Source organism: Ochotona princeps, chromosome 18 (assembly GCF_030435755.1).
Source record: "Ochotona princeps isolate mOchPri1 chromosome 18, mOchPri1.hap1, whole genome shotgun sequence".
Classification (NCBI taxonomy): domain Eukaryota; kingdom Metazoa; phylum Chordata; class Mammalia; order Lagomorpha; family Ochotonidae; genus Ochotona; species Ochotona princeps.
Window position 1 is genome coordinate 51,049,370 of NC_080849.1, and position 13,399 is coordinate 51,062,768.

At 48.9% G+C, this 13,399-nt stretch overlaps 1 non-coding gene across 1 annotated transcript; it reads right to left on the reverse strand.

The window, feature by feature from the left end:
• Positions 1 to 5,788: 5,788 nt before the first annotated feature.
• On the reverse strand, positions 5,789 to 5,894 carry LOC118758115 (U6 spliceosomal RNA). Its single transcript, XR_004995542.2, has one exon. It is a non-coding gene; the product is annotated as a U6 spliceosomal RNA (small nuclear RNA).
• Positions 5,895 to 13,399: the final 7,505 nt, after the last annotated feature.

The window sequence follows — 13,399 nt, forward strand, 5'->3', positions numbered from 1 at the left end:
GGCTGCACCCGGCTGAAGCCGAGAACCCAGACTCCCATCCCATCTCCCACCAGTGTGTCAGGAGCTCAAGCACTTGAGCCATTCGACTGCTGTCTTCCAAGCACACTGGAAGCAGAGTAGCTGGAACTTGAACGAATGAGACATGCACGTATCCAACCAGCAGCTTAACCGGCTGCACTACCAATGGCTGCTCCTCCAGTGAGCTGTAAAGGCTAAACGGGCCCTTGTGGGCAAAGTTTCTGGCCAGGGAAGATCATGTGGTGTTATCAAATGACTCTAGAATCTCAGCAGCTTACTGTATTTCTTCCCTATTTCCACACAGCTACTGTGGACCTAGACAAACTTTTGGATGCATGGTTCACAGTGTAACACAGAGCAGGCTGTCTCCAGCCCATGGCTGTGCCATCACAGCACAAGGAGGAAGGAGCAAGAGACCCGTGGGGTCTCACTCTCTCCTCCAGGCACACCTCCAACTCTAGGTTCAATACCCAAAGCTACTCACATGATTCTGCCCAGGCAACTGCAAGGAGACGACAAAGTAGAGCTGCCAGGTTGCCTGAACAAACAGAAATCAGTAGCCATTGCTACAATCCACCCCCACAGACTTTAATCATCACCATATTCGGTCCCCACTCCTAGTAAAAGATTTTATTTGGTTGTTAAAATTTCAGCATCTATTGATACGCTCCTATGGGCTTTCTTCATAGGAAATGTAATGTAATAAATTATGTTCGTAAACTTTTCATGAAAGAATCATTCGTGTCTTTCTGGAATAGTCAATGCACTGAAAATTCACTATTGTTAGATAATAGTGAATTGCATGTATTAATATTTTATGTTTGTCAGCAGGCTTGCAAATGAGATTCAGTGATGAAGCCGGCAGTACCTCTTCTTGCACTACTGTTCTCCCATTTGATGTGAGTTGTCACTCCCGGTGCTGGTTAGAATCCTGGGGTGCTTTCATGAGACGTTGTTGTCCTGGTCCAACCCCAGATCAACCGAGTTGGAATCCTTGGGTTTAGAGCCAAAGATTCAGTGTTTGTTTGTTTTAATTTCTAGTGATTCTAACCACCCAAAATGTTCTAAGATTATATTAACTCATACCCTCTTTTTTTTTTCAAAAGATAAAAATTTTGTATAGGTTTCAAATGGCCTCTTCTTTTTTTACATAATGTCTTACACTAAAATTTAAATCACCAACGATACTGAAAAAACTAAGCACCAAGTAAGTCTGCAAAATAAAAATTGGTCTTCTGGTTTCCAGATAGTTTAGGAACAAGGCACAAGATTTAAAACAGCGATCCTGGCGAGGGAGGAGGGTTTTTGGCACAGTAATGGAGTCGTGTTTAGGACGCTGGCATCTCGTAGGCGAGTGCCTGGGTCCTGTCCCATTCCTGTCTCCAATTTCCTGGTAACACACAACCAAGGGAGCAGCTCAAATGCTTGTACTCTGCCGCCCCTGTGGGAAACCCAGACGAAGTTCTCAGTTCCTGGCATCAACTCCGACTGTTGCTGGCATTTAACCAGGGAACCAGTGCATGGGTGATATCCTCGTCTCTCTCCCTCCCTCCCTTTCTCTTCCTCCCTTCCTCCTTCCCTCTAAAGGAAATAACAGAATTTTTTAAAAATAAATTATGTGTGAAGTCTATCAAACAAAACATAACATTTTAAAATTTTATCAGAACTGGAAACTGTTTTAAAACTTTTAAAATGAAAAATGAAGTAAAGCAAATCAAGGACTCAGTACACAGCCTTGGACACAGACTAGATACAGCTGAAAGGAGAAAAAATAGAGTGGAAGGCAGCCCCTGATAAAATGTCCAGGAATAAATCCGTGAAACACAGTGGAGAAGATAAAACACTTGGAGTACACAGTCAGGAGACCTAACACATGGAGTCTTGTAAGAAAGAAATAGAAGCCATACTAGAAAAGATATTGGTGGGACGGTTTCAAACATTGATGAAAAATATCAAACCACAAAGAATAACTCATTCAAACCGCAAACAGAATAAATAAGCAAGCAATTCTAATCGTGACACCAAAGGTAGCAGTGTTAATGGTGCAGTACATTGAGCTCCGCCTTCTGTGCCAGCCTCCCACCTGAGCACCAACCAGTTCAAGTCCCAGCCGCTGCACTTTCGATCCATCTCCCTGTTATTGCAACTGAGAAACGAAGATGACTCTGCTTTCCCCCACCCACATGGGAAACCCACAGGAGCCTCTGGTTCCTTCTGGTTAAACTAAGTCGTCCAGTAAAACCCGCTGGTGGGTGAACCAGTAGGTGGGGATTTCTTTCTCTCTGCATTTCAAATCAATAAAATAAATTTTAAACACACACACACACACACACACACACACACACACACACGCTTCTGAAAACAAAAGATAAAGAGAATAGGGCCCGGCGCAATAGTGTAGTGGTTAAAGTCCTTGCCTTGAACACGCCAAGATCCCATATGGGTGCTGGTTCTAATCCTGGCGGTCCTGCTTCCCATCCAGCTCCCTTCCTGTGTCCCGGGGAAGCAGCCAAGAACGGCCCAAACCTTTGGGACCCTGTACCAGTGTGGGAGACACAGAAGAGGCTCCTGGCTCCTGGCTTCTGATTGGCTCAGCTCTGGCCGTTGCGGCCACTTGGGGAGTGAACCATCAGACGGAAGATCTTCCTCTCTGTCTCTCCTCCTCTCTGTATATCCACGTTTCCAATAAAAATAAATAAATCTTTAAAAAAAAAAGACATAGAAATTCTTAGACAAATTGCTTTAAAGCGAAAATAAGTAGACTGATGGCTTTCTGCTTACAGAAAGAGTGGATGCCAAAGACAAGGCGATATTCTTAAGAGGCTGAAAGACAATATAACTGAAAAGTTAGAATTGTTTGAACTTTGGATAGATTTTGGCCCAGCAAAAATATCTCTCAAGAATGAAGATAAAATAAGTTTAATGGAAAAAAAAAAGTTTGAGATGCAGAGAGAAATAAAGAGCTAGCCTGGTATACGAGACAGAGAGAGAGAGAGAGAGAGAGTGTATGTGTGTGAACCCCCATCCCCTGGGTCATCCCCAAACACTCACAATGGGCCAATGGTCCCCCGAGTGAATTTCAGTGATAGTGGGGGAAAAAATGACACTGGTCTACTTAAGTGGCTTGTGGTCAAGTTGAAGCACTTGTCATCTGTATCTAGCATTCTAGCAGGTGGACAAGATTCCATTTATTGGTCCATATTTGCAGAAAGTCTGGCCTTCTTGTTCTATGGTCTGCTTTCTCATCGTCACAGTCAACCCAAGGAACCCACCCTGCTCCCAAAGCCAGGCAGAGAAAGAACTGCACGGCCCACTGCACACTGCCCAGCCTGCTCCTGGCCACGCACCGCCTCTGCAGCCTGCTCCCGGCCAGTCTGCCTCTCCGCGGTGTCTTGGCTGCAGCCTTCCCATGTCAGAAGAATCTTCAGCCTGCACAGGAGCAGGCATTTAGACTAGCAGCCAAGATGCCCACATCCCATAGAGGTCCCAGTCTCAGCTCCTGGCTTCCTGCAACGCAGCCCCCTGCAGTCCGTGGGGCCTGCCTTTGCACTCCCAGGCCCCAGTTCCAGCACTGGCCCAGTCCCAGTCCTTGGAGAGTCATGGGTGGGGAGGGTCCTGTCCGCCAGCACCTTCATCTCCCTGACATCCGTCCCCCATCATGATGAGGTGTGGGAAACTGCCAGCTCCAAGGCCAACCCAGCCGAAGACATAGCTCTCCTGCACACATGGCCCTCTGCGGGCTCCAGGCGTGGGGTTCTGAGACACGCAGGGAACTGCTTGCCCCAGCCCCAGGACATGAGGCCCAAGAGGTGGGCATGACTGTTCGGATGTGTGTTGCAATTTTCCTTAGCTTCGATGGTCAGAGCAGCTGCAGCCCAAAGCCAGTTCTAGCAGGTCTCCCACGTGGTGCAGGGGCCCAAGGACTTGGCTCATCTTCCATTGCTTTTCCAGGCACATTAGCAGAGAGTTGGATCAGAAATGGAGCAGATGGGATTCAAACCAATACTACAGGCAGCAGTTTTACCTGCTTCCCCAGTCAAATACACAGTCATCCCTCCATCCTCACTCTTCCACTTAAAAGGACCCTTGTGTTGGCCTTGGGCACAATGGGTAACCCAGGATGGTTCCATCCGTAACCTGGGCAATCTGAATTCCTTTCCTCCTGGGGCGATGCCTACACGGGCTGGTAACCCTGTTCCTCCTATGGCGATGGAGGTTGTGGGCTTCCCGGGAGTTGCACATGACCCAGCATGTGAACAGACAGCCACACAGCAGGAGCCCCTCATCTGGCCCATGGCCACCACCAGGCCCAGGCCGAGTGAGCGTTTCACAGAGTATAAACCCAGCACCCAGGAGTGATGCTCTCCCGGCTGGCACTTGGCTCCGAGGTTAAGATGCTGCTTGGGCTGCCCCATCACAGGCAGGAGCGCCTGCTCCAATTCGGAGCTATGTTCGCCCTGCTTCAAGGTCCCTGCCACCCAGATGGAAGACCTAGAGGGAGCTCTGGGCTCCTGGCATCCCAGCGGAAGGGTGTGGCTCAGCAAGTGGAAGACTTTTCTTTCTCCGCATGCCCTTTCTAACACGCACACTGATTTCAGAGAGAGAGAGGACGGTTATGATCCCTCTCCATTCTTGGCACTCAGCCTGGGTGGTGGGCAGAAAACACTGTCCTGGCGTCAGGATGACTCACCCCCAGACAGGTGTGCACGAGCAGGAGGCGCAGGAGGGAAGTTCAAGCAACAGAGCTTCCACCACCACAGAGTTCACGCAGGGAACTCGGCAACGACCACATCACACATTTCTCACCACGTCCTTGTCAACCTCCGAGGGTGGGGCCGAGGGCACTAGATACAGAAGCCAAAATCTAGCAATTGCAATCAGCAAATCAAAGTTACTCCGCATTTGAGGGAAGGATTAAGTGAGGATTAAACCCATAATGCTGTGTATAATTATAAGGCATCATTGTTAATCTTTTCAAAAAATAAGTCACAGTGATGAACATTAGCAATGAAATTAAAGGCGCCTTCTCTTTTTGCATCTTTTCATCAAAGATATCGCAAAGGTGTTCCCACACTACCACTATAATTAGCATCATTTTAGTTGAGAAAAACACAATTTGATTTCGACTAGGTGCTATCTTCTAAGGAAAGAGGGCGGCTTTTCATATCTACACTGAGAATCAGGCCGAAAGCTTCCATCAGTCTGTAATTACAGCTCAGAGAGAAGAAAAGAAAAAAACATAGCTGAATTTGAGATGTGCATTTTGGAAACGGGCTCCGCAGATCAGTTCAGAGATGCGCCCACCTGGGCTTCCACCCGCCGAAACCCCCAGACGTAAGGCTACACCGCCACCTGGTGGCAGGATGCGGTTTTACAGCAACTGATTTTGATGGCTCAGCCGCCTTCCGTTAGCACTATTTTAAAACCAGAAAAAAACATAAAAAAAAAAAAAAAAAAAAAAAAAAACCAGAAAAAAACTGTATTTTCGCTACTTCTAGTTCAGCTTCCAAAAACGAACAAATCTGGGGACAGTCTGTTGGCATGACCAAACTTTAAAAAAAGCACATTTTGAAAGTGCTAGGTGTTCTCGTGATTTCTTTTTAAGAAAGTCACTGAGCTAATTCCTCCTGCGCCACCTAAAACCCAACAAGAAAGGCGTTCCTGGATGGAAGAATTGTCCTTTGTGGTCTCACTTAGCACAACAATGTCACTTAGCCCAAATCACTCAGGTTGTATTTTATTTTACTTCTTTTCATTATTATTATTATTATTTAATAGGGAACGCCGCACGAATTTGCGTGTCATCCTTGCGCAGGGGCCAGGCTAATCTTCTCTGTATCGTCCCAACGTTAGTATCTGTGCTGCCGAAGTGACACTATTATTATCATTTTATGATGCAGTTCCATAGGCCCTGGGATTTTCTCACCACATCCCTAATCCCTTCCCTACTCACTGAGTTCCCCTATATTCTTACTATAGCATAGTTCTTCATAAACAATCATTATGTCCATCATTTCAGGCATGAATAATGGCAGAATCCAGCATCCTATTGTCAAGATACAGTAAACAGTTTCATTGGGAGTCCGTCTTTGTCTGGAAGTACAGATGCACACTGCATTGTTTCCTCACATCTGGATATGATAGTCTCCAATACACAGTTACTATACATCCCTTTAAATGAAAAGGAACAAAACAAGATCAATAACAGGAAGAAAAAAACAAATTAACAACACCATGAAGTTAAAAAATATGCTACTGAATGACTAATGTGTCGCTGAAGAAATGAAAAAAATCAATCTTGAAGAAAATTATCCTCCCGTATGGGTTATTGAAAATTTTATTGAGACAGAGTTTTGAAGAGATGAAACTAACAAAAACAATCAAAATCCATATTGTTTCCGCTGATCTTTGTTGATGAGATATGTCTCCTGTAGGCAACAAATAGATGGGTTTTATTTTTTTAATCCAGTCTACTAATCTATGCCGTTTGATTGATGAGTTTGAGCCATTTACATGCAGAGTGAATATGAATGGGTGGTACTTTGGTCCTGTCATTTTAGCAATGGGTTGTTCATTGATTTAGTCTTCTGTTGTCCTTTTACTGGGACGTTCTTCGCATTTGCCTTTGGTCTTGATGGGCACTATTCCTTTTCTCTGTCAAGAGAACATCTTTAAGTATCATTTGTAGGGCAGGTTTGGAAGAGGCAAATTCTTTCAACTTCTTTCACTGTGGAAGAATTTTGTTTCATTTTCAAAGACAAAGAAAAGCTTTGTTGGGTATGTTATCCTAGGCTGACTCTTTTTTTCTTTTAGAATCTGGAATAGGTCACTCCATTCTTTTCTGGTCTGTAGAGTTTCCTGTGAGATATCTCCTGTGAGTTTAATTGATATTCCTTTATATGTCAGCTGATTTTTTTCACGTGCACTTTTAAGGATCTTTTCCTTATGTTCAGTTGAAGAGAGCTTGATGATCATGTGTCATGGTGAAGATTGCTTTTGATCAGGCCTGTTGGGAGTTCTGTGCCCCTCCTGGATCTTGTTTCCCAATTCTTTCTCCAGATTAGGGAAATTTTCCCTTATTATTATTTCATTCAACATGTTTGTGAACCCAGCTTCTCTTTCTACATCTTCTGGGACTCCCATAACTCCTAAATTTGGCCTTTCAATAGTGTCTTTCCATTCTTGAATACTTTTTTTTTAGCTTGACCCAGCTCTGCTTCCAGCTTTTTGTTTGTTTCCCCCTGGTGACAGGAAATATCTTCTAATTTTGAGATTCTTTCTTCTACCTCCTTCATTCTATTTTGGAGACTCTCCACTGTACTTCTAGTTTGTTCCACTGTATTCTTCATTTCTGACATATCAGCTTTCATTTGATTCATTTCCAGTGTGACATAGTCCTTGAATTCCTTGAATGCCTGCTTTATGTGCTTCTCATTGTTGATAAGAAGCTTTATAACAAGTGTTTTGAATTCTGTATCCCCCATTTTCTCGATGTCTTTCTCAGTTAACTCTGAGGTTGTCATAGGGTTTTGCTCCTTTGCAGGGGAATCTTCAGTAATATTCATTGTGCCTCTGTCTCTTCTTTTGCTCTTGGTCATTGTACTTTTGGTTAGCAGCTTCTTCTCCTTGGGGCAGGTTTCTAAGCTGTCACCCACAGGTCTACAGTTCGGTTTTACTTATTGCAGTTGGTACATGACTCTTTGCCTGCAGTCACTTGTGCCACTCCCTCCAGCGAGGTCTAGGACTGGGTTCTTATAGATTTCCACAAAGAGCTCCGTAGCCCCAGCTCCTGGCTCACCACTCTCCACCTCCTGTGATACCGTGCTGAGGTTGCGCCATTGTCTATACAGCCTTTCTCCCACTTCCAGTTGGAGCAGGTCCCAGGATTAGGGAAACACCAGGTGTCCTATATAGCTAGGTTGTTGGTGGCACTGATCTTGTAGGAACTTGTTGGCTGTTAGCTCTGAGGGCCACACAGACCTATTTTGACCAGTACAATGCCAAAGTCAGTATTATTTTCCTGTGGGACCAGTGCAATTCACTGAGCTCAGTGAATTCTCTCCCAACTCAGTGTATGCGCAGCTCACTGCTGTCCCTGAAGTCCTAGAATTTTTGCCACACTGTACAAAATGATACCTGACATGCCACTACTAGAGTTCTTGATCTGTTGGCCATCAGGTCTGCGGGCTACCCAGACCTGTCTTGGGTGGAACCTGTAGAATGCCACGTTGCTGCAGTTTGCTGAGCCAGAAATCAGTTCACTCCCAACTCAGTGCACACGCAGTACTGTCCTGTAGCCTTTGCCTCCTTAAACAAAATGATGCCCGATTCAGCTCTAGGGAGCTGACTGGGCTCTAAAATCCACCCTGTTCTCATGCTGCCCGTCTGGGACCTGCTGCTCTGTCTCTGCTCCTGGTCAAATCAAACGGGCCAGCAGGATGGACAGTTTTTTGTCTGTGTTCACCTCCTGAGCTCCTGGTGAAAGTCCCTTCCCACCTTGTTGCTGGTTGGAGTGTTGGCTACCGCTGCAATTCAGTTCACCAATTGGTGAATGCTATTGGGTTATCAGCCACTGCAACACCACACCATTGTTTCTGCTGCTTCCCTGTGTCTGTCAGTCCCAGGTACCCCTCAGCTGTTGTTCTGTCCTCTCCTATTTCCTGGAATGTGCCCTCTCTGCTTCACAGTGGCTAATGTTTCTCCATCTGTTTAAATGTGTCCTTACCCTATTCTGCCATCTTGATTTTCCCCAAATCACTCAGGTCTTGGTGGCCAGGAAGGTAAATGTATTTCACTTGTTTTAGAAAGCCAAAAAGTCTCCACACCTCAGTAATACCTGAACCCAGCATATGCTCATACTCCTGTTTCAAATCCCATGTGCTAGTTAAAGTGTTGGGCTGCCACAGAGGAGAAGTTATCAGGAAAGAGTGGCTTAGCAGGATCACTTGTCTGACCCAACACCTTATGGATGAAGAGAGCTACACCCTCGGTGGGATGGTGGAGTTAGTGTCCCTAAGTCCCCTCGAGTGTCAACCTCAAGGGTCATTCTTGCAGTGACTAATTCAGCTCTTCTTCAGGCATTTCAGGTCTTCAGGAGGACCAGAGGTTCTAACCCTGGAAATAAACAAACAGAATGAGTCTTGTTTTTTTTTGTTTGTTTTTTGTTTTTTTTTTTTAAGATTTTATTATTATTGGAAAGCCGGATATACAGAGAGGAGGAGAGACAGAGAGGAAGATCTTCCATCCGATGATTCACTTCCCAAGTGAGCCGCAACGGGCCGGTGCACACTGATCCGAAGCCAGGAACCAGGAACCTCTTCCGGGTCTCCCACGCAGGTGCAGGGTCCCAAAGCCTTTGGACCGTCCTCGACTGCTTTCCCAGGCCACAAGCAGGGAGCTGGATGGGAAGTGGAGCTGCTGGGTTTAGAACCGGCACCCATATGGGATCCCGGGGCTTTCAAGGCGAGGACTTTAGCCGCTAGGCCACGCCGCCGGGCCCAGAATGAGTCTTGTTTTTAAAGCAGTAAACTCCCTGTGGCCATGTTGGTGTATGATCAACGCACTGCTGTTTCCTAGTATGTTGACAGAGTCAAAAGCCACATGGGTTTCCCAAAAGCTCCCTCCCTAACTAGCCACTTGCCTGGACGCTTACTTGGGGGTACCCCCGGGATGAGCAGGGCGCACACACACGTACATGCACATAGCTCTGGTTCAGGCCTGCAGCTCCTCCTGGCAGATCCACACACGGGCGGCCACTCGTGCCGGACTCAAACCCCAACAGCTAGCTGAGCAGCTGTTGCTGGAGGGAAGGCATTGCAAGTGTTTCCATTCCCATCCCACTCGGAGCTTATGAGAGCACCCAGAGCCCAGGCAAGTCTCCCAAGAGAAAACTCCAGGGTGCAGAACCCACCGATGAAGCCCCTCTCGACCCATCCTGCTCCCTCTCCTCAGACCGGCCCCCTACCTCCCAGCACTGTGAAGAACCAACACCCTGTACTGGCTGAGATGAGGTCTCAGCAGTCTGGAACCCGTGTCCCCATAGTCGTCAAGAGTCAAAGTCAGGGTGGCTGGGCCCCTCCTCGCACTGCCCAACTGGAATGCCTGTCAGGACCCCTCACCTTGAGTGGGCCAGGCAGCAAAGGGGCTGGTGCAGACCAGTCGAGGGCTGATGGCCACCCCTAGCCAAATCCAGCACAGACTGCGCTGCTAAGCAAAACCACAGAGGACTTCGAGGCACCTGCAGTCAAGGTCATCTTTGATGGTAGATTCTGGCAGGCGTGTGGCAGATCACGGCACTAGATGGGACCAGCGAGAAGCAGAAGACCGGCAGGAAAGTCAGCGAGCATGGACTGGGCTGGAGAGGCCGTGGGCTAGGGCAGCGTCGGAAAGGCACATTCTGAACCGCGGTGGGAGTGAAGTCGCCCATGGCCCTAGGGGACCAGGTTCAAGTCTGGGTCCTGACTTTTGACTCCAGCTAACGCACAGCACAGGATGAGGAGGTGAGAACTCGAGCACTCGGGTCCCTGTCACCCACATGGGAGACCCAGTTCCTGCCCCAGGCACTGTGGACATTTGGGGAGTGAACCAGCAGATGCAAGATACGTCTTTATTTTCTACTCTCTCTTCTCTGAGAAATATCTCTCTCTCTCTCTCTCTCTCTCTCTCTCTGTCTCTCTCTCTCTCTCTCTCCTAAGCAGGCAGGTGTCCTCCCCATCCTGACCCCAGCTGTACTCCCAGGGCACAGTCAGGATTGCACAGGTCCACCCTCAGACATCAAGGATAGGAAATGTTTGCGGATCACATGCTAGGGACTCCAACGTGCTATGTGGATAGCAGGGAGGGGATGACATGTATGAGGGAAAAGGTCAGGACTGGGCCTTCAAATTCTTCTTAACTACAGTCCTGAGGGGATGTGGTTCGGCAGTGTCAGCCCGTGTGCACACCAGCCCTCTCAGACTGAGCACCTGCTACCTGCACTGCTCTTCGGGAGTTATCATCCATTATCATCCCCGTGGAGAAGCACACAGCAAAGGAGGTTGACAAACACAGCCTACCGCACATTCAGTGGGAAGGAGGGATGGAGCAGGTGCAGGGGGTTCAGGGGGGCCGGAGCACACAGCTCAGCAGGTGGAGGGGTTCAGGGGGCTGGAGCACACAGCTCAGCAGGTGGAGGGGTTCAGGGGGCTGGAGCACACAGCTCAGCAGGTGGAGGGGTTCAGGGGGCTGAATCACACAGCTCAGCAGGTGGAGGGGTTCAGGGGGCTGGAGCACACAGCTCAGCAGGTGGAGGGGGGTTCAGGGGGCCGGAGCACACAGCTCAGCAGGTGGAGGGGTTCAGGGGGCTGGAGCACACAGCTCAGCAGGTGGAGGGGTTCAGGGGGCTGAATCACACAGCTCAGCAGGTGGAGGGGTTCAGGGGGCTGGAGCACACAGCTCAGCAGGTGGAGGGGGGTTCAGGGGGCTGAATCACACAGCTCAGCAGGTGGAGGGGGGTTCAGGGGGGCTGGAGCACACAGCTCAGCAGGTGGAGGGGGGTTCAGGGGGGCTGGAGCACACAGCTCAGCAGGTGGAAGGGGGTTCAGGGGGCTGAATCACACAGCTCAGCAGGTGGAGGGAGTTCAGGGGGGCTGGAGCACACAGCTCAGCAGGTGGAGGGGGGTTCAGGGGGGCCGGAGCACACAGCTCAGCAGGTGCAGGAGGGCTTTCAGTGGCAGCACCCAGAAGGCTTTGCAGAGAAGGTGATATTTGAGCCAAAGTCAACAGTGAGCATTGAGGCAGGGGCCACAGCACACGCAGGCCTGGAGCCTGGGAAGTGCCAGAATGTTCCCTGAGCACCCAGAGAACTCCAAGCCAGTTGGGGTGGCTTGCAGAGTAAGGGAGAGAAGCAGAATGTAGGACTAGAGAAGTGAGCAGGCTTTGCAAGGGGCACATGGCAAAGCAGGAAGCAGACAGCAAGCCTGGCCTAACCTGGACCCACTCATGAGAGAGCCCTTCACATCCCAGACACCTGAGGAACCCCTCGCAGGCCCACCTCCTAAGCACCATATGTGGACTCGGTCTTCACCTCCATGGACCATCCAGCCGCAGCTTTGGGGTCTAAGCATCTGCATGCATGCAGGAGCCATGGGACAGCCACAGCAGGGAACAGAACAGAGAAGAGGAGGGATTTAATCTGCTTGCAAACACAATCACCTTTGATCCATTTTTCCTCATTCCTGTTACTTTTGTTCTCCTAGGCCCCATTGCCAGGTCTCCAATGCAGCAAAATCTACATCCTTAAGTCTGTTGACATTGTCAGACCTGGATCAGTCTATGGCGTCTTCAGGCAATGAGGGAAGAGTGGAAATAGATGATGTTTTCCTGGCAAAGTCCATTTAAAAGGTGAGGAAATCATAGACACACGGTGATTTAGTAGTCAAAGATGTTTCTGCATCATCTGGCGTGCACCAGGCGCGAGCGGGCACCCCTCCCCATGGCCTGGCTCCTCGTGCGCCTGGGAGAGGCAGTGGTTCCATGGTCCCACCCTCTAGTCCCAGGGGAGGGGGCAGGGAAGTGATGGCTTCCAATTCATAGCTAAATTTGCCACCTGCCTGTCCCATTTCATTCCCTCCTGAGATCTGTGACCCCTTTTCTAGAAAGTTGTTGAAGGATGTAGCTTCCTCTCATCTTCTATAACTACTTCCTGCTGGTTAGGGGTGTAGGCTTTGCATGTCCTGGGTTTGGGACTCTCTCCCCATCATATGTAATGAATCCATCCCATAAGCCACAGAAAATGTAGCTGGTGCCAGGAACACGAGGAGCCCCTAGCAGGCCCACCTCCTTTTTCTGTCTTTTGAAGCTTCAACTGTATCCCAGAAGCAGACCAACTCATCCTTCATGTACACCTGCACATGATCCACTCCCACGGACTGTGCATTCCAGCTCCAAGACACACACACCCACGCTCTGGTCCCTGAGACCAGACATCCTGTTGCTTCTTGAACCAAAGAAGCAAGTTTGAGTTTTGTGGCCAAGCCAGGGGCCAGCAAATGGAGGTCTCCCCCAGGACCCCAGCCTCCGGTCCCTGGGCTGCTTTTCACAAACCAGTGCAGTGTTGCTCAGTGGATACAGTCAATATAGGATCTATCAGGTACCTGGCCTGCCAAAGGCCATCCAGGAACCACTCACCCCACCTCCAGCAGGACCCCTGCCTCAAACCCCAGGCTACCTCTTAACAGTGCATCGCAAGTGTGACCTGCCTAGGGCCTCTGGTCTGTCACTTCCAGACACTTTGGCGCCCCACAGTTGCAGCCTGCCCAGGACGCCAGAGTCAGACCCCTGGCCCACCTCTCCCTGACCAGCGAATGTTCATTCCAAGGCTTGTTGGTGTTTCATGAATACT